The sequence below is a fragment of the Amblyomma mixtum genome, chromosome 3 (genome assembly GCF_055824585.1).
Source record: "Amblyomma mixtum isolate Tamu chromosome 3, ASM5582458v1, whole genome shotgun sequence".
NCBI classification, from domain to species: Eukaryota; Metazoa; Arthropoda; class Arachnida; order Ixodida; family Ixodidae; genus Amblyomma; species Amblyomma mixtum.
The window spans coordinates 288,350,369-288,368,675 of record NC_143014.1 but is presented as its reverse complement, the minus strand read 5'-3'; the positions used below and the strand labels follow the sequence as shown (position 1 = coordinate 288,368,675).

Below are 18,307 nucleotides of genomic sequence, written 5' to 3'. Positions count from 1 at the left end.
ATAAATATTTCATAGCTTACGCCATCTTTAGCTGTCCATCACAAAAGATCAAAATTATGTGTTTGAATAGTGCCTCGTTTTATAATTAATATTCCATTACAGATGCCATTATTATATGTCATTATTTAGTGGGCTCGGTATGCCTCAGCCCATATTAGCACTTTAGTTCTTTATATCTATTTGAAACCTGGATCTGCAGCTTCTATTGGGCAATAAATATTCGTAATAGCCATGAGCGTAACTATATACAGAAACGAATATTGGCTTTGTTGAAGGGCATGACCGCCGTGGGCCTGCTCAGGCGTTCTGTGAAAGCTTTGTTTTATGGATGAAGCGCCGAACTATAGATAAATTCAGGTGAAAGTAAGCTTATGCGCCAGTGAAACTCATTAAAATCAGAAATCTTTAAAACCCAGAATTCCTTCTCAATGTACTATTTTCTAGGTCATAGGGCTGAACCGTGCCATCTTGCAGCCAAATTTTCTTAAGTGCATAATCATCTAGCGATACGTAGACACTATTTTCGATGCTGCCATGCCAGACAGGACGAATCAGCTTGCATTGTTGGACGGCTAAATGAATTTGCACACTGATAAATCTTCAAAGGTCATGAGCCTCTCTGTGTAGAGAAAGTGGTATCCAGCCTATCATCACATATTTTATGTCTTTGGTGGAGTGATTTGAAAGTCATAGTATATAAGAACTAAAAAAAATTGGTTAGTGTTTAATAAAGCATAGTTATACCGTGTAGATGTGTGGAAGCGTGTGTTTAGCTTAATTGGCATTTAGTCTGATTGGCTAATGATTTTGCTGTGCTGGGTCGTTGGCTCGTCTGGTGACTCAGGTTACGCTCTCATCGATCTGTTCAGTCCGCTGATGCCGCGGTGGCTCAGTGGTTATGGTGCTTGGCTGCTGACCGCAAAGACGCGGGTTCGATCCCGGCCGCGGCGGTTGAATTTCTTTGGAGGAGAAATTTTTGAGGCCCGTGTACTGTGCGATGTCAGTGCACGTTAAAGAACCCCAGGTGGTCGAAATTTCCGGAGCCCTCCACTACGGTGTCTCTCATAGCCTTAGTCACTTTGGAACGTTAAACCCCATAAACCAAACCTTACACACCGTCGCAATTTTAATCAGTGATTACATCGCCATTTTAAACACTAGGAAAAAACAAACATTGTAATCCTTTACTTACAAGCTTCATTTATTCGCATCCTTGAATTTCATCTAATTAGGATGTGTTAGTTTGTAACACAAAAACAAACCACTGAACCTTAGCTGTGGTTGGTGCTTGATGACCTCAATTGCTTATACACTCTAATACCTAACACAACAAAATGAAATTGCGGTGCACTGTTTTCGTGATAAACGTAGTGTGCTTGCTACACCGTTCATTGCTTTCCTGAATCTATTGTGTATCGTCCAGTTCCATTCTCATACATTATTTTTACATCTATATTTGGGACTGTGAACTACTGCAGTATGTGTAAACCAAGCCTCAGTGTGGAGCTGGTTTGCAGATTCTTTTTTCCTCAGAGAGGCGAATCTAAGGGGTCACCAATCAGGAATGAAAACACACTTTTTTGCACAAGCATTTAGAAGCTTACAGTTAGAACAAGATATCTACTGTGTTTACTCGAGTAATGATTGCACTCCTGAATTTTCTTGGCAAAATTAAAATTTTTTATTTCCCACATAATGATCGCACCCCGAACTTGCCACTGCAATTTATGTGCCAAGTCTAGCCGACGATCGTTCTTAACAGATGGCATGTGCAGATGACCATCTTGCACTGTCAGCCACAATTTTAGTTTTGGTATTGGTTGAAATGTTTCTGATGCTGAAACGTTGCTGTTGGTTGACCTGCAGTCACACGGGCAGTCTAAACGCGGTTATGCTTAACCACGGATACCAAACTTAACTGCGGTTATCTCGAATCACGATTCGCCATTTTCACAAGATTCGCCACCGTTCTGGGTTGCGGTGGAACGAACAAAGTGATGCGGTGGTCTGGAGTGAAGCGACATTTGCAAATATCTAGCAGTGTAGATGGCACAGTGTCGTGAGATTTACTATAAAGGTTTTTTTGTTGATTGATCGTTATCAATGATTAATTATGTCTCCTTTTCAGGCCTCGCCGGAACTTGAACGTCCTCCGATGCTTAGGACAGTGAAGCCTGGTAAGTCATTTAGGCGGACGGTACTTTGGTGCTTGCGCAAGGTGTTCGCGGCCCATACTGGAACACTGAGAGTGCCGTCCGATGGCACTGCCTCCACAGCCAAATACATGGCCGTGCTGCCCGCAAGCCGACCGCGCCAGGGAAACATCTATACGGCTGATCCCTAGTGGCAGCATCAGAAAACGGTGCTAAACTTTCTTGTTCTCGTAAATAATTAGCCCTGGAATACGGGAATGCTAGAAATGAATCCTCCATAAGGATCGTTGACCTGTACAGAGTTGCTGATAGGAGTAATAGCTGCGATACAAGCTAGTTTTATACTCCCAGCCCTGTAGCAGCTGCCGCCATTGCAGGGCGACCGACCTGATCTGCTTGCAAGCCAGCTTCGCTGCTGAGGTGTCACTGAAAACGATCATATATCTTTCTTTTAATATGAAACAGTGATGTTGTCACTAAGGCAGTGCCATAAGTAGACCATTTAGTATAAGCTTTGGTCAATTCAAAAGAGCATCCGCTGTGGCTTTGATACAAAACAGGTTATGCCTAGTGACGACTAACGGTAGCATGAAAGAGCGCCGTCGTCGTCGGCACTTTTGGGTGACACCATTGCGGTAAGCTCGCGGAATCCGGTGCTGCAAGCATTGTGAACGTATCACCTGCTTTAATGCTGCAGACGAGATCGGACAAGCAAGCAAGCAAACAAACAAAAAAAAAGATGGGAGGCTGTTCTTTCATCATGACGTAGATTATCTAGCATGAATTACCAGGACAGCAGGAACGTATTTGCCGCCTCATATAAATTGCTCGAGCCATTCCTCATCTAGACTAGTTCTGCCCTAAAATACATCTTATTCTCTCCTCGTGCTTCACTACGCTTTCTGCACATTTCCTGTTGGCCAGTCGCTATTAGCCCAGTGGTAATCGTGGCTCTCTAGCGTGTGCCGCTGCCTCCAGGGTACAGATGCTGATGCATTCTGGCTGGATTCATGGCGTACACTTCTGTTGTAAGTTCGTGCTGGCAAAAAAAGAGGATGATCAGAAATGTCGCCTCGAATCATCATTTGCTTGACTTGCTAGCCAAGACATTGAGTGGTGGGTATACTACAGAAAAATCACGCAAACACTTCCATTTTCAATGCCTGTTACTGCGCTACGAGAGAGACTTTCGAGACATTTTTCTTAAGAGTGCATTCCTGTAAACATGCCTTACAGCCGCCAGATAATAAGTAAATCTCCTGCCATAAGTGACATACAGGCCATAGCTCACGCGACATATCCAGCTTCTCTGCTCATAGTGGCCCTCGAGATGCGTAGGCTCAAATTTGATTTTTAGTAAACAGTATGTGTGGTGACTGAAAAGAATTATATGTAATCTTTTTAGATGTAAAGGGGAACAGTTTCATTCTAGGAGCATGACTTTCATGCATCGGTGTGTCACTTTTTGTTTGGCCAGGAATTTGAGAGTTTTGTGATCTAAATTTTGTGCACACCTCGTGTGGCTCACCTGCATCGCGTCAAGGGGAGACTGGAAGAGGCACAAAGCCTGTCTGTGTGAGTGCCTGCAAGTGATCGTGGTGGTGTGACGCTTTTATTAGAAAATCCTTTCTATTATGCGTCATTCAGTATGTCCTGGGCCAAGGCGACGAGGGCACGTTGCAGCCTCAGATCCAGGGAGGCGAGCCAGATGGGCCACGGTGGGGGTGGGGGGAAAGGATAGGCGGGGGACTGGAAGGCTGCGTGGCACTGTGTAAGGCAGTGTTCTATGTCTGCATGTGTGTGTGGACAGTTTGGGCACTGAGGTGTGGAAGTGTACCGGTATAGATGAAGTTTGGCTGGTGTATGTAGCAGATTAAACTGTATTCGGCGAAGAATGTGAGCTTCACGGATCGATAAGGATGGGTGTGGTGGTCCTCCCCACTCACACAGTCCTCCCTACCCACACCAAGCACCATGCACAACCACTTCCTGCTCCCAGTCCCCCTTCCTCCACACCACCTCGTTGTCTTCCCCAGTCTGTTCCACAGTGCTCCATTGTGACACCTAATGGCGCCATTGACACTGGCCTTTACAACACGAGGAATAAAAGTGGCAAAAGTACAAAGCCTTCAGGCACTTCTCGTAGCATGTGCACTAGATCTTAAGTCACACTACTAGACCAACTTACTATTTGTGCAAGTGTAAATAATTGGTTATCCTCTTGAGAATCTTTTGGAGTGCCCATGGGTGGCAATTTTTTCAAAAGAGGATTGTGCAAATAAGTGCATGTACTTGTTGATCAATTTTTAAACTGGTTGCAGATATGTCATGTGCAAATTAGTTTGTTATCTTGGGAGGCATATATTTAATACACTTATCTAGGCGCTAAATGCTATGTCTATGTATTGCTCAACGGGAGCGACGAGCTAGAACTATCTCAGCGTTTCTTCTCTAAGCTCCTGAAACCTCTGTGCACAAAACCACGCTGGGGTGATAGCTAAAACACGAGGACGCACAAATATGGCTTGGTGTTTCAGTGATCAGTCTCTTGTGGTTTTGTGTACAATGAACTGCCAGCCAGCCGCTTTTATTGCTCACCTGATCTTGATGCATCTATGCCCAGTGTTATAGCTTGTGGCGTAGTGCTGGTTCCCATCCGAGTTCATTTAGTTGTGTTGCGCATGATAAACTAAAGTGAAAACCATGCTGAGTGGGGGTAAAAGAGATATTTTCCTTGAAGTGCTTTACCATGTTAGAGTACATGAAGTGTTCGAGCATCTTGCAGCAAGTGAAAGTTGACGATATTAGTCCATGTGTGTACATTCACCTTCTTCAAAAATTTGCATCACTTTAGATGTCTCTTCCAGTCTTAGGGCAATTTTTGCATTTTGTTCAATTAGATTACTAAATAAGGTGCAGCCTCTCTTGAGCAACTCTTCAAAATGTAACCAGAAATTGTCTTGTCCATGAGCTGAATGAGGGTTAGAGGTGGCGTACTGCAGCCGGGGGAAAAATGTATTGCATAATTTTCCTGGAAGCAATAGGAGACAGTCTACAACTTTTGTCATAACATATGATTAGGATGTGATGCCAATACCCTCCTATGTGTGTTTATCTCTGTCTTGTGCGAACGAGGCTAGTTGAACAATTTAAAGAGCTTTGGTGTGGTCGTGGTGACTCTGGCACACAGTGTTGTTGAACTGCTTTCTGCTTCTGCAGAGGTGCGTGAAATCTTGCAGCAGACTTGCTTGCATTGGCCTAAAAGAGTGGTGTATTGATTGTGTTTCTCGTGGGTTCCTCATGTGTTTCTCATGATGTGGTTTCTGCATGAGTGCAGACCTGCTTCAGAGTGTTGATATGCATGCTGGCCTGGCTCCAGGCAGCCTCGGAGGCTGGAAGAGACCAAGGTGCATTTGCATTTGTACGTCGTTAACACCATAGCAACCTTAGAGGAGACCTGCAGCTGTATTTCAGGGGCGGGGACACAATGGGCAGTTTTCAGCGAAGGCTGCTTTATTATGTATATGTATAGCTGAGAGTAAGAAAGATTGAGGTCGTATTGGAACATATGCGAAAATTAAAAATTTTAACAGCCTTTGAAACCAAGGAAAGCTTAGGGAAACATTATTGTTATGGTTTTTTTTTCTTTATTTTCACTGGAAAATTTGTGAATAACTGGATGATCAGATCCTAAAAGAAGCCAGATAATGGCTGCTGCTTCATGTTTTCTAGGCAAAAGAGTTTATTTGCACTTATATCCACATCTAGCTGGATTGTAAAAAAAGTGTGTTTACTCTGGAGGAGCCTGGAAGGGTGCAGTGGCAGCTGTAGGGTCTGCAGCATGGGTATAATTCTCCAGCTCTTTGACACTGCCCGTCTAGTAGATTCGTATAGTATTTACTGTAGTTGCATCAACAGCCTCCTGCAAAAGTTGGCTGCACAGTCAGTGTCAGTTTGAACTGTGGTCTTGGTGCTGTGGTCTGCTTTTGTGATAGAACCTCAGTTGTTCACACGTTGTTGGTGCAGTGACGACTGATTGGTATCGAGGTTCTTTGATCTTTAGAGTGAAATTGCGGTGTAATGGTCATTATTGCAGGAAATGAACAGAATTAATTGAACCGTTCACTTTTAACTAGTGAAATCATTAAGGCACACTTAGAAGGACCAGAAGAATCATTCCAGTTATCTGAAGGATGAATTATAATGGCCTCCCAAAGAAACCTGTTAAAAGCCGTTCGCATAATGGGAAACTGATTTGGTGAAAAATTCTGGAACGCTTGGGTTCTTCAAAAATCAAATCTGCGCGACTACAACCCTTTTTTGCAGTTTCGTTAAATGATCTACTATGTGCACACTGTTGAGAAAATAGACGCCCGGCTGCTTCAAAATAGTAAAGACCTTCGCAATGTATCTCGAGGATGTGACACGCTGGCACCGAAGCCTCACAAGCAGCGGCGTTGCATAAAGGACAACTAAAGTGGTTCTAGAATTCGACGAGCTAAGGAGGAAAGTGCGATACTTGCAAGGGAAAAATGCTGTTTTTTTTTGTGCTTTCCTTTGAATTGGTGATGCAATCACCAAATAAAGCCGCAGCTGTGTTCAGCTTCTCTGCACTGCATTGTACTATGTGCATGGTGTGTAAAGATGTCACATTCAAAAGTCTGTACATTACCAATGCTGGAATGCTTGTTTTAAAGAAAACAGCCTTCGAAGGTAAAATTTGCAAAGAGTCGTTTGGCGGCATTTGAGGCGGCACGGCAATATGTGCGGGAAGACATCGGGACTTTGAAATCTTCATGATGTCATCCCCGTGCTTCTCTGCGCAGGTGCTTTGAGGTGAAGCTTACGCCAGTCGGTCTGGGTTCCGGACTACGTGATCCGTTCCGACCGCAGGGGGGCGTGTGGAGGCATCTGTGTCCCCCCACGTGAGTGCATGGCTGATCGCCGGCCTTAGCCCTGTAGCATTATAAAAACGATTCCATCCACAGTTACTAACTTGTTGCTGTTACTTGCGACAAGGGCAAGGTGTAAAATTGGAGCATCGCGAATTGTCAGAAGTGTCCCATGATACAACGCCGGAAAAGGTAATCGAACCAGGAAAGGACTGCATTTGCTACAGTAGCCACGTGGCCACTAGCTGTACTGGGATTATCATTAGAATGGCAAATTACGACCCAGAACAGAGGTCTCTGAAGTTGATTCGAGCCCTTCATTACGACATATCCCATAGCCATCTGAGTTTAAACACTTCAAAAGAATACCATATTATTCTATATTATTACTCCTGTAGTGGCTAACTGCAGGACTGTGTTCTCGAGGACTAACATACGCAGTAAGTTATTTGGAGAGACACATTTTAAGACAATGGGTGAGAAGTCATTTAGTGCGTGGTGAATTGTTACGGCAGCTAACCTCACTTCTAGGCTTGCTGGTACTTCAGTCCAAGCAGGTATATGAAAATAAGAGGAAGTTACAGCCAAAACAAAGATGAAAATCTAGGGCATTCACCTCTGGAAAGACAAAAAGGCACTAAAAATATGAATCAAGCTGTTGTATATACGAAATGCTCGGCTGTGCGAAATTTGCATGAAGTAAGCATTTATGGCGAGATATGTGAGACTTCTTTACGAAAAAAAACCTTCGTACGCCGTAACATGCTGCACTCTTCGTTGGAGAATGGGCCTGTGTTATTTGTTGCAGCTTATAGCAGACTGGATTAATCGCACCGCGATTGCAACAAAAATATTTCAAAGCATCTTAAGGGCGGTTGGAACTCTTTTTCCTTGCCGTTTTTTGAGTACTGGCAGCTCTGGTTTATTCAGTTGTCAACGAAGACGTTCTACTGTAGGTTGTGTTCGGGCCGCAATAAGAACGCACATGATAGTACTAGCACCGAGAGCGGAAGTGTTTCCAACCATCCAATGTGGCCATGTAAGGGGCACAACTCTGCACTGAACCGGCTGCAGCTGTGGTTACCTAAAGGGAAATAATAATTGCACCATTCGGTCATGAAGTTTTAACATGAATTTATATTCAGCATTTTGTGTTTGAAGGATGCCTCGTCCCTTCATAAATATTTCATAGCTTACGCCATCTTTAGCTGTCCATCACAAAAGATCAAAATTATGTGTTTGAATAGTGCCTCGTTTTATAATTAATATTCCATTACAGATGCCATTATTATATGTCATTATTTAGTGGGCTCGGTATGCCTCAGCCCATATTAGCACTTTAGTTCTTTATATCTATTTGAAACCTGGATCTGCAGCTTCTATTGGGCAATAAATATTCGTAATAGCCATGAGCGTAACTATATACAGAAACGAATATTGGCTTTGTTGAAGGGCATGACCGCCGTGGGCCTGCTCAGGCGTTCTGTGAAAGCTTTGTTTTATGGATGAAGCGCCGAACTATAGATAAATTCAGGTGAAAGTAAGCTTATGCGCCAGTGAAACTCATTAAAATCAGAAATCTTTAAAACCCAGAATTCCTTCTCAATGTACTATTTTCTAGGTCATAGGGCTGAACCGTGCCATCTTGCAGCCAAATTTTCTTAAGTGCATAATCATCTAGCGATACGTAGACACTATTTTCGATGCTACCATGCCAGACAGGACGAATCAGCTTGCATTGTTGGACGGCTAAATGAATTTGCACACTGATAAATCTTCAAAGGTCATGAGCCTCTCTGTGTAGAGAAAGTGGTATCCAGCCTATCATCACATATTTTATGTCTTTGGTGGAGTGATTTGAAAGTCATAGTATATAAGAACTAAAAAAAAATTGGTTAGTGTTTAATAAAGCATAGTTATACCGTGTAGATGTGTGGAAGCGTGTGTTTAGCTTAATTGGCATTTAGTCTGATTGGCTAATGATTTTGCTGTGCTGGGTCGTTGGCTCGTCTGGTGACTCAGGTTACGCTCTCATCGATCTGTTCAGTCCGCTGATGCCGCGGTGGCTCAGTGGTTATGGTGCTTGGTTGCTGACCGCAAAGACGCGGGTTCGATCCCGGCCGCGGCGGTTGAATTTCTTTGGAGGAGAAATTTTTGAGGCCCGTGTACTGTGCGATGTCAGTGCACGTTAAAGAACCCCAGGTGGTCGAAATTTCCGGAGCCCTCCACTACGGTGTCTCTCATAGCCTTAGTCACTTTGGAACGTTAAACCCCATAAACCAAACCTTACACACCGTCGCAATTTTAATCAGTGATTACATCGCCATTTTAAACACTAGGAAAAAACAAACATTGTAATCCTTTACTTACAAGCTTCATTTATTCGCATCCTTGAATTTCATCTAATTAGGATGTGTTAGTTTGTAACACAAAAACAAACCACTGAACCTTAGCTGTGGTTGGTGCTTGATGACCTCAATTGCTTATACACTCTAATACCTAACACAACAAAATGAAATTGCGGTGCACTGTTTTCGTGATAAACGTAGTGTGCTTGCTACACCGTTCATTGCTTTCCTGAATCTATTGTGTATCGTCCAGTTCCATTCTCATACATTATTTTTACATCTATATTTGGGACTGTGAACTACTGCAGTATGTGTAAACCAAGCCTCAGTGTGGAGCTGGTTTGCAGATTCTTTTTTCCTCAGAGAGGCGAATCTAAGGGTTCACCAATCAGGAATGAAAACACACTTTTTTGCACAAGCATTTAGAAGCTTACGGTTAGAACAAGATATCTACTGTGTTTACTCGAGTAATGATTGCACTCCTGAATTTTCTTGGCAAAATTAAAATTTTTTATTTCCCACATAATGATCGCACCCCGAACTTGCCGCTGCAATTTATGTGCCAAGTCTAGCCGACGATCGTTCTTAACAGATGGCATGTGCAGATGACCATCTTGCACTGTCAGCCACAATTTTAGTTTTGGTATTGGTTGAAATGTTTCTGATGCTGAAACGTTGCTGTTGGTTGACCTGCAGTCACACGGGCAGTCTAAACGCGGTTATGCTTAACCACGGATACCAAACTTAACTGCGGTTATCTCGAATCACGATTCGCCATTTTCACAAGATTCGCCACCGTTCTGGGTTGCGGTGGAACGAACAAAGTGATGCGGTGGTCTGGAGTGAAGCGACATTTGCAAATATCTAGCAGTGTAGATGGCACAGTGTCGTGAGATTTACTATAAAGGTTTTTTTGTTGATTGATCGTTATCAATGATTAATTATGTCTCCTTTTCAGGCCTCGCGGGAACTTGAACGTCCTCCGATGCTTAGGACAGTGAAGCCTGGTAAGTCATTTAGGCGGACGGTACTTTGGTGCTTGCGCAAGGTGTTCGCGGCCCATACTGGAACACTGAGAGTGCCGTCCGATGGCACTGCCTCCACAGCCAAATACATGGCCGTGCTGCCCGCAAGCCGACCGCGCCAGGGAAACATCTATACGGCTGATCCCTAGTGGCAGCATCAGAAAACGGTGCTAAACTTTCTTGTTCTCGTAAATAATTAGCCCTGGAATACGGGAATGCTAGAAATGAATCCTCCATAAGGATCGTTGACCTGTACAGAGTTGCTGATAGGAGTAATAGCTGCGATACAAGCTAGTTTTATACTCCCAGCCCTGTAGCAGCTGCCGCCATTGCAGGGCGACCGACCTGATCTGCTTGCAAGCCAGCTTCGCTGCTGAGGTGTCACTGAAAACGATCATATATCTTTCTTTTAATATGAAACAGTGATGTTGTCACTAAGGCAGTGCCATAAGTAGACCATTTAGTATAAGCTTTGGTCAATTCAAAAGAGCATCCGCTGTGGCTTTGATACAAAACAGGTTATGCCCAGTGACGACTAACGGTAGCATGAAAGAGCGCCGTCGTCGTCGGCACTTTTGGGTGACACCATTGCGGTAAGCTCGCGGAATCCGGTGCTGCAAGCATTGTGAACGTATCACCTGCTTTAATGCTGCAGACGAGATCGGACAAGCAAGGAAGCAAACAAACAAAAAAAAAGATGGGAGGCTGTTCTTTCATCATGACGTAGATTATCTAGCATGAATTACCAGGACAGCAGGAACGTATTTGCCGCCTCATATAAATTGCTCGAGCCATTCCTCATCTAGACTAGTTCTGCCCTAAAATACATCTTATTCTCTCCTCGTGCTTCACTACGCTTTCTGCACATTTCCTGTTGGCCAGTCGCTATTAGCCCAGTGGTAATCGTGGCTCTCTAGCGTGTGCCGCTGCCTCCAGGGTACAGAGGCTGATGCATTCTGGCTGGATTCATGGCGTAGACTTCTGTTGTAAGTTCGTGCTGGCAAAAAAAGAGGATGATCAGAAATGTCGCCTCGAATCATCATTTGCTTGACTTGCTAGCCAAGACATTGAGTGGTGGGTATACTACAGAAAAATCACGCAAACACTTCCATTTTCAATGCCTGTTACTGCGCTACGAGAGAGACTTTCGAGACATTTTTCTTAAGAGTGCATTCCTGTAAACATGCCTTACAGCCGCCAGATAATAAGTAAATCTCCTGCCATAAGTGACATACAGGCCGTAGCTCACGCGACATATCCAGCTTCTCTGCTCATAGTGGCCCTCGAGATGCGTAGGCTCAAATTTGATTTTTAGTAAACAGTATGTGTGGTGACTGAAAAGAATTATATGTAATCTTTTTAGATGTAAAGGGGAACAGTTTCATTCTAGGAGCATGACTTTCATGCATCGGTGTGTCACTTTTTGTTTGGCCAGAAATTTGAGAGTTTTGTGATCTAAATTTTGTGCACACCTCGTGTGGCTCACCTGCATCGCGTCAAGGGGAGACTGGAAGAGGCACAAAGCCTGTCTGTGTGAGTGCCTGCAAGTGATCGTGGTGGTGTGACGCTTTTATTAGAAAATCCTTTCTATTATGCGTCATTCAGTATGTCCTGGGCCAAGGCGACGAGGGCACGTTGCAGCCTCAGATCCAGGGAGGCGAGCCAGATGGGCCACGGTGGGGGTGGGGGGAAAGGATAGGCGGGGGACTTGAAGGCTGCGTGGCACTGTGTAAGGCAGTGTTCTATGTCTGCATGTGTGTGTGGACAGTTTGGGCACTGAGGTGTGGAAGTGTACCGGTATAGATGAAGTTTGGCTGGTGTATGTAGCAGATTAAACTGTATTCGGCGAAGAATGTGAGCTTCACGGATCGATAAGGATGGGTGTGGTGGTCCTCCCCACTCACACAGTCCTCCCTACCCACACCAAGCACCATGCACAACCACTTCCTGCTCCCAGTCCCCCTTCCTCCACACCACCTCGTTGTCTTCCCCAGTCTGTTCCACAGTGCTCCATTGTGACACCTAATGGCGCCATTGACACTGGCCTTTACAACACGAGGAATAAAAGTGGCAAAAGTACAAAGCCTTCAGGCACTTCTCGTAGCATGTGCACTAGATCTTAAGTCACACTACTAGACCAACTTACTATTTGTGCAAGTGTAAATAATTGTTTATCCTCTTGAGAATCTTTTGGAGTGCCCATGGGTGGCAATTTTTTCAAAAGAGGATTGTGCAAATAAGTGCATGTACTTGTTGATCAATTTTTAAACTGGTTGCAGATATGTCATGTGCAAATTAGTTTGTTATCTTGGGAGGCATATATTTAATACACTTATCTAGGCGCTAAATGCTATGTCTATGTATTGCTCAACGGGAGCGACGAGCTAGAACTATCTCAGCGTTTCTTCTCTAAGCTCCTGAAACCTCTGTGCACAAAACCACGCTGGGGTGATAGCTAAAACACGAGGACGCACAAATATGGCTTGGTGTTTCAGTGATCAGTCTCTTGTGGTTTTGTGTACAATGAACTGCCAGCCAGCCGCTTTTATTGCTCACCTGATCTTGATGCATCTATGCCCAGTGTTATAGCTTGTGGCGTAGTGCTGGTTCCCATCCGAGTTCATTTAGTTGTGTTGCGCATGATAAACTAAAGTGAAAACCATGCTGAGTGGGGGTAAAAGAGATATTTTCCTTGAAGTGCTTTACCATGTTAGAGTACATGAAGTGTTCGAGCATCTTGCAGCAAGTGAAAGTTGACGATATTAGTCCATGTGTGTACATTCACCTTCTTCAAAAATTTGCATCACTTTAGATGTCTCTTCCAGTCTTAGGGCAATTTTTGCATTTTGTTCAATTAGATTACTAAATAAGGTGCAGCCTCTCTTGAGCAACTCTTCAAAATGTAACCAGAAATTGTCTTGTCCATGAGCTGAATGAGGGTTAGAGTGGCGTACTGCAGCCGGGGGAAAAATGTATTGCATAATTTTCCTGGAAGCAATAGGAGACAGTCTACAACTTTTGTCATAACATATGATTAGGATGTGATGCCAATACCCTCCTATGTGTGTTTATCTCTGTCTTGTGCGAACGAGGCTAGTTGAACAATTTAAAGAGCTTTGGTGTGGTCGTGGTGACTCTGGCACACAGTGTTGTTGAACTGCTTTCTGCTTCTGCAGAGGTGCGTGAAATCTTGCAGCAGACTTGCTTGCATTGGCCTAAAAGAGTGGTGTATTGATTGTGTTTCTCGTGGGTTCCTCATGTGTTTCTCGTGATGTGGTTTCTGCATGAGTGCAGACCTGCTTCAGAGTGTTGATATGCATGCTGGCCTGGCTCCAGGCAGCCTCGGAAGCTGGAAGAGACCAAGGTGCATTTGCATTTGTACGTCGTTAACACCATAGCAACCTTAGAGGAGACCTGCAGCTGTATTTCAGGGGCGGGGACACAATGGGCAGTTTTCAGCGAAGGCTGCTTTATTATGTATATGTATAGCTGAGAGTAAGAAAGATTGAGGTCGTATTGGAACATATGCGAAAATTAAAAATTTTAACAGCCTTTGAAACCAAGGAAAGCTTAGGGAAACATTATTGTTATGGTTTTTTTTTCTTTATTTTCACTGGAAAATTTGTGAATAACTGGATGATCAGATCCTAAAAGAAGCCAGATAATGGCTGCTGCTTCATGTTTTCTAGGCAAAAGAGTTTGTTTGCACTTATATCCACATCTAGCTGGATTGTAAAAAAAGTGTGTTTACTCTGGAGGAGCCTGGAAGGGTGCAGTGGCAGCTGTAGGGTCTGCAGCATGGGTATAATTCTCCAGCTCTTTGACACTGCCCGTCTAGTAGATTCGTATAGTATTTACTGTAGTTGCATCAACAGCCTCCTGCAAAAGTTGGCTGCACAGTCAGTGTCAGTTTGAACTGTGGTCTTGGTGCTGTGGTCTGCTTTTGTGATAGAACCTCAGTTGTTCACACGTTGTTGGTGCAGTGACGACTGATTGGTATCGAGGTTCTTTGATCTTTAGAGTGAAATTGCGGTGTAATGGTCATTATTGCAGGAAATGAACAGAATTAATTGAACCGTTCACTTTTAACTAGTGAAATCATTAAGGCACACTTAGAAGGACCAGAAGAATCATTCCAGTTATCTGAAGGATGAATTATAATGGCCTCCCAAAGAAACCTGTTAAAAGCCGTTCGCATAACGGAAAACTGATTTGGTGAAAAATTCTGGAACGCTTGGGTTCTTCAAAAATCAAATCTGCGCGACTACAACCCTTTTTTGCAGTTTCGTTAAATGATCTACTATGTGCACACTGTTGAGAAAATAGACGCCCGGCTGCTTCAAAATAGTAAAGACCTTCGCAATGTATCTCGAGGATGTGACACGCTGGCACCGAAGCCTCACAAGCAGCGGCGTTGCATAAAGGACAACTAAAGTGGTTCTAGAATTCGACGAGCTAAGGAGGAAAGTGCGATACTTGCAAGGGAAAAATGCTGTTTTTTTTTGTGCTTTCCTTTGAATTGGTGATGCAATCACCAAATAAAGCCGCAGCTGTGTTCAGCTTCTCTGCACTGCATTGTACTATGTGCATGGTGTGTAAAGATGTCACATTCAAAAGTCTGTACATTACCAATGCTGGAATGCTTGTTTTAAAGAAAACAGCCATCGAAGGTAAAGCTTGCAAAGAGTCGTTTGGCGCCATTTGAGGCGGCACGGCAATATGTGGGGGAAGACATCGGGACTTTGAAATCTTCATGATGTCATCCCCGTGCTTCTCTGCGCAGGTGCTTTGAGGTGAAGCTTACGCCAGTCGGTCTGGCTTCCGGACTACGTGATCCGTTCCGACCGCAGGGGGGCGTGTGGAGGCATCTGTGTCCCCCCACGTGAGTGCATGGCTGATCGCCGGCCTTAGCCCTGTAGCATTATAAAAACGATTCCATCCACAGTTACTAACTTGTTGCTGTTACTTACGACAAGGGCAAGGTGTAAAAATTGGAGCATCGCGAATTGTCAGAAGTGTCCCATGATACAACGCCGGAAAAGGTAATCGAACCAGGAAAGGACTGCATTTGCTACAGTAGCCACGTGGCCACTAGCTGTACTGGGATTATCATTAGAATGGCAAATTACGACCCAGAACAGAGGTCTCTGAAGTTGATTCGAGCCCTTCATTACGACATATCCCATAGTCATCTGAGTTTAAACACTTCAAAAGAATACCATATTATTCTATATTATTACTCCTGTAGTGGCTAACTGCAGGACTGTGTTCTCGAGGACTAACATACGCAGTAAGTTATTTGGAGAGACACATTTTAAGACAATGGGTGAGAAGTCATTTAGTGCGTGGTGAATTGTTACGGCAGCTAACCTCACTTCTAGGCTTGCTGGTACTTCAGTCCAAGCAGGTATATGAAAATAAGAGGAAGTTACAGCCAAAACAAAGATGAAAATCTAGGGCATTCACCTCTGGAAAGACAAAAAGGCACTAAAAATATGAATCAAGCTGTTGTATATACGAAATGCTCGGCTGTGCGAAATTTGCATGAAGTAAGCATTTATGGCGAGATATGTGAGACTTCTTTACGAAAAAAAAACCTTCGTACGCCGTAACATGCTGCACTCTTCGTTGGAGAATGGGCCTGTGTTATTTGTTGCAGCTTATAGCAGACTGGATTAATCGCACCGCGATTGCAACAAAAATATTTCAAAGCATCTTAAGGGCGGTTGGAACTCTTTTTCCTTGCCGTTTTTTGAGTACTGGCAGCTCTGGTTTATTCAGTTGTCAACGAAGACGTTCTACTGTAGGTTGTGTTCGGGCCGCAATAAGAACGCACATGATAGTACTAGCACCGAGAGCGGAAGTGTTTCCAACCATCCAATGTGGCCATGTAAGGGGCACAACTCTGCACTGAACCGGCTGCAGCTGTGGTTACCTAAAGGGAAATAATAATTGCACCATTCGGTCATGAAGTTTTAACATGAATTTATATTCAGCATTTTGTGTTTGAAGGATGCCTCGTCCCTTCATAAATATTTCATAGCTTACGCCATCTTTAGCTGTCCATCACAAAAGATCAAAATTATGTGTTTGAATAGTGCCTCGTTTTATAATTAATATTCCATTACAGATGCCATTATTATATGTCATTATTTAGTGGGCTCGGTATGCCTCAGCCCATATTAGCACTTTAGTTCTTTATATCTATTTGAAACCTGGATCTGCAGCTTCTATTGGGCAATAAATATTCGTAATAGCCATGAGCGTAACTATATACAGAAACGAATATTGGCTTTGTTGAAGGGCATGACCGCCGTGGGCCTGCTCAGGCGTTCTGTGAAAGCTTTGTTTTATGGATGAAGCGCCGAACTATAGATAAATTCAGGTGAAAGTAAGCTTATGCGCCAGTGAAACTCATTAAAATCAGAAATCTTTAAAACCCAGAATTCCTTCTCAATGTACTATTTTCTAGGTCATAGGGCTGAACCGTGCCATCTTGCAGCCAAATTTTCTTAAGTGCATAATCATCTAGCGATACGTAGACACTATTTTCGATGCTACCATGCCAGACAGGACGAATCAGCTTGCATTGTTGGACGGCTAAATGAATTTGCACACTGATAAATCTTCAAAGGTCATGAGCCTCTCTGTGTAGAGAAAGTGGTATCCAGCCTATCATCACATATTTTATGTCTTTGGTGGAGTGATTTGAAAGTCATAGTATATAAGAACTAAAAAAAAATTGGTTAGTGTTTAATAAAGCATAGTTATACCGTGTAGATGTGTGGAAGCGTGTGTTTAGCTTAATTGGCATTTAGTCTGATTGGCTAATGATTTTGCTGTGCTGGGTCGTTGGCTCGTCTGGTGACTCAGGTTACGCTCTCATCGATCTGTTCAGTCCGCTGATGCCGCGGTGGCTCAGTGGTTATGGTGCTTGGCTGCTGACCGCAAAGACGCGGGTTCGATCCCGGCCGCGGCGGTTGAATTTCTTTGGAGGAGAAATTTTTGAGGCCCGTGTACTGTGCGATGTCAGTGCACGTTAAAGAACCCCAGGTGGTCGAAATTTCCGGAGCCCTCCACTACGGTGTCTCTCATAGCCTTAGTCGCTTTGGAACGTTAAACCCCATAAACCAAACCTTACACACCGTCGCAATTTTAATCAGTGATTACATCGCCATTTTAAACACTAGGAAAAAACAAACATTGTAATCCTTTACTTACAAGCTTCATTTATTCGCATCCTTGAATTTCATCTAATTAGGATGTGTTTGTAACACAAAAACAAACCACTGAACCTTAGCTCTGGTTGGTGCTTGATGGCCTCAATTGCTTATACACTCTAATACCTAACACAACAAAATGAAATTGCGGTGCACTGCTTTCGTGATAAACGTAGTGTGCTTGCTACACCGTTCATTGCTTTGCTGAATCTATTGTGTATCGCCCAGTTCCTTTCTCATACATTATTTTTACGTCTTTCAGGTGAACGGCCGAGACTGAAGCGCATTTAAGCCCCAGCCACAAACACATCGCTGGCTTTCATGGCTACTTTGACGACAGGTAGGTATTCTTGCTTTTATGCCTGCGTTCACTTTGCAACTGTGTAGCATCTATATTTGGGACTGTGAACTACTGCAGTATGTGTAACCAAGCCTCGGTGTGGAGCTGGTTTGCAGATTCTTTTTTAGTCAAATCTAAGGGGTCACCAATCAGGAATGAAAACAAACTTTTTTGCACAAGCATTAAGAAACTTACAGTTAGAACAAGATATCTACTGTGTTTACTCGCGTAATGATCACGCTCCTGAATTTTGTTGGCAAAATTAAAATTTTTTATTCCCCACATAATGATCGCACCCCGAACTTGCCGCTGCAATTTATGTGCCAAGT

The 18,307-nt window shown here is 43.6% G+C and overlaps 1 long non-coding RNA gene across 5 annotated transcripts in view; it reads left to right on the top strand.

Annotated features, from left to right (window-relative positions):
* The first annotated feature begins 6,977 nt into the window (after positions 1-6,977).
* LOC149355102 (uncharacterized) overlaps positions 6,978-18,307 on the top strand; it is a 30,461-nt gene continuing 19,131 nt past the window's right edge. For 2 of the 5 annotated variants that reach the window (XR_016291440.1, XR_016291439.1), the window contains exons 1-3: positions 11,935-11,951; positions 15,202-15,300; positions 17,901-17,978. This is a non-coding gene — a long non-coding RNA (uncharacterized LOC149355102). Of the gene's footprint in view, positions 7,079-10,351; positions 10,401-11,934; positions 11,952-13,712; positions 13,783-15,201; positions 15,301-17,900; positions 17,979-18,307 lie in introns of those variants that run through there. The other 3 variants (XR_016291441.1, XR_016291443.1, XR_016291442.1) reach the window with 2 other exon arrangements.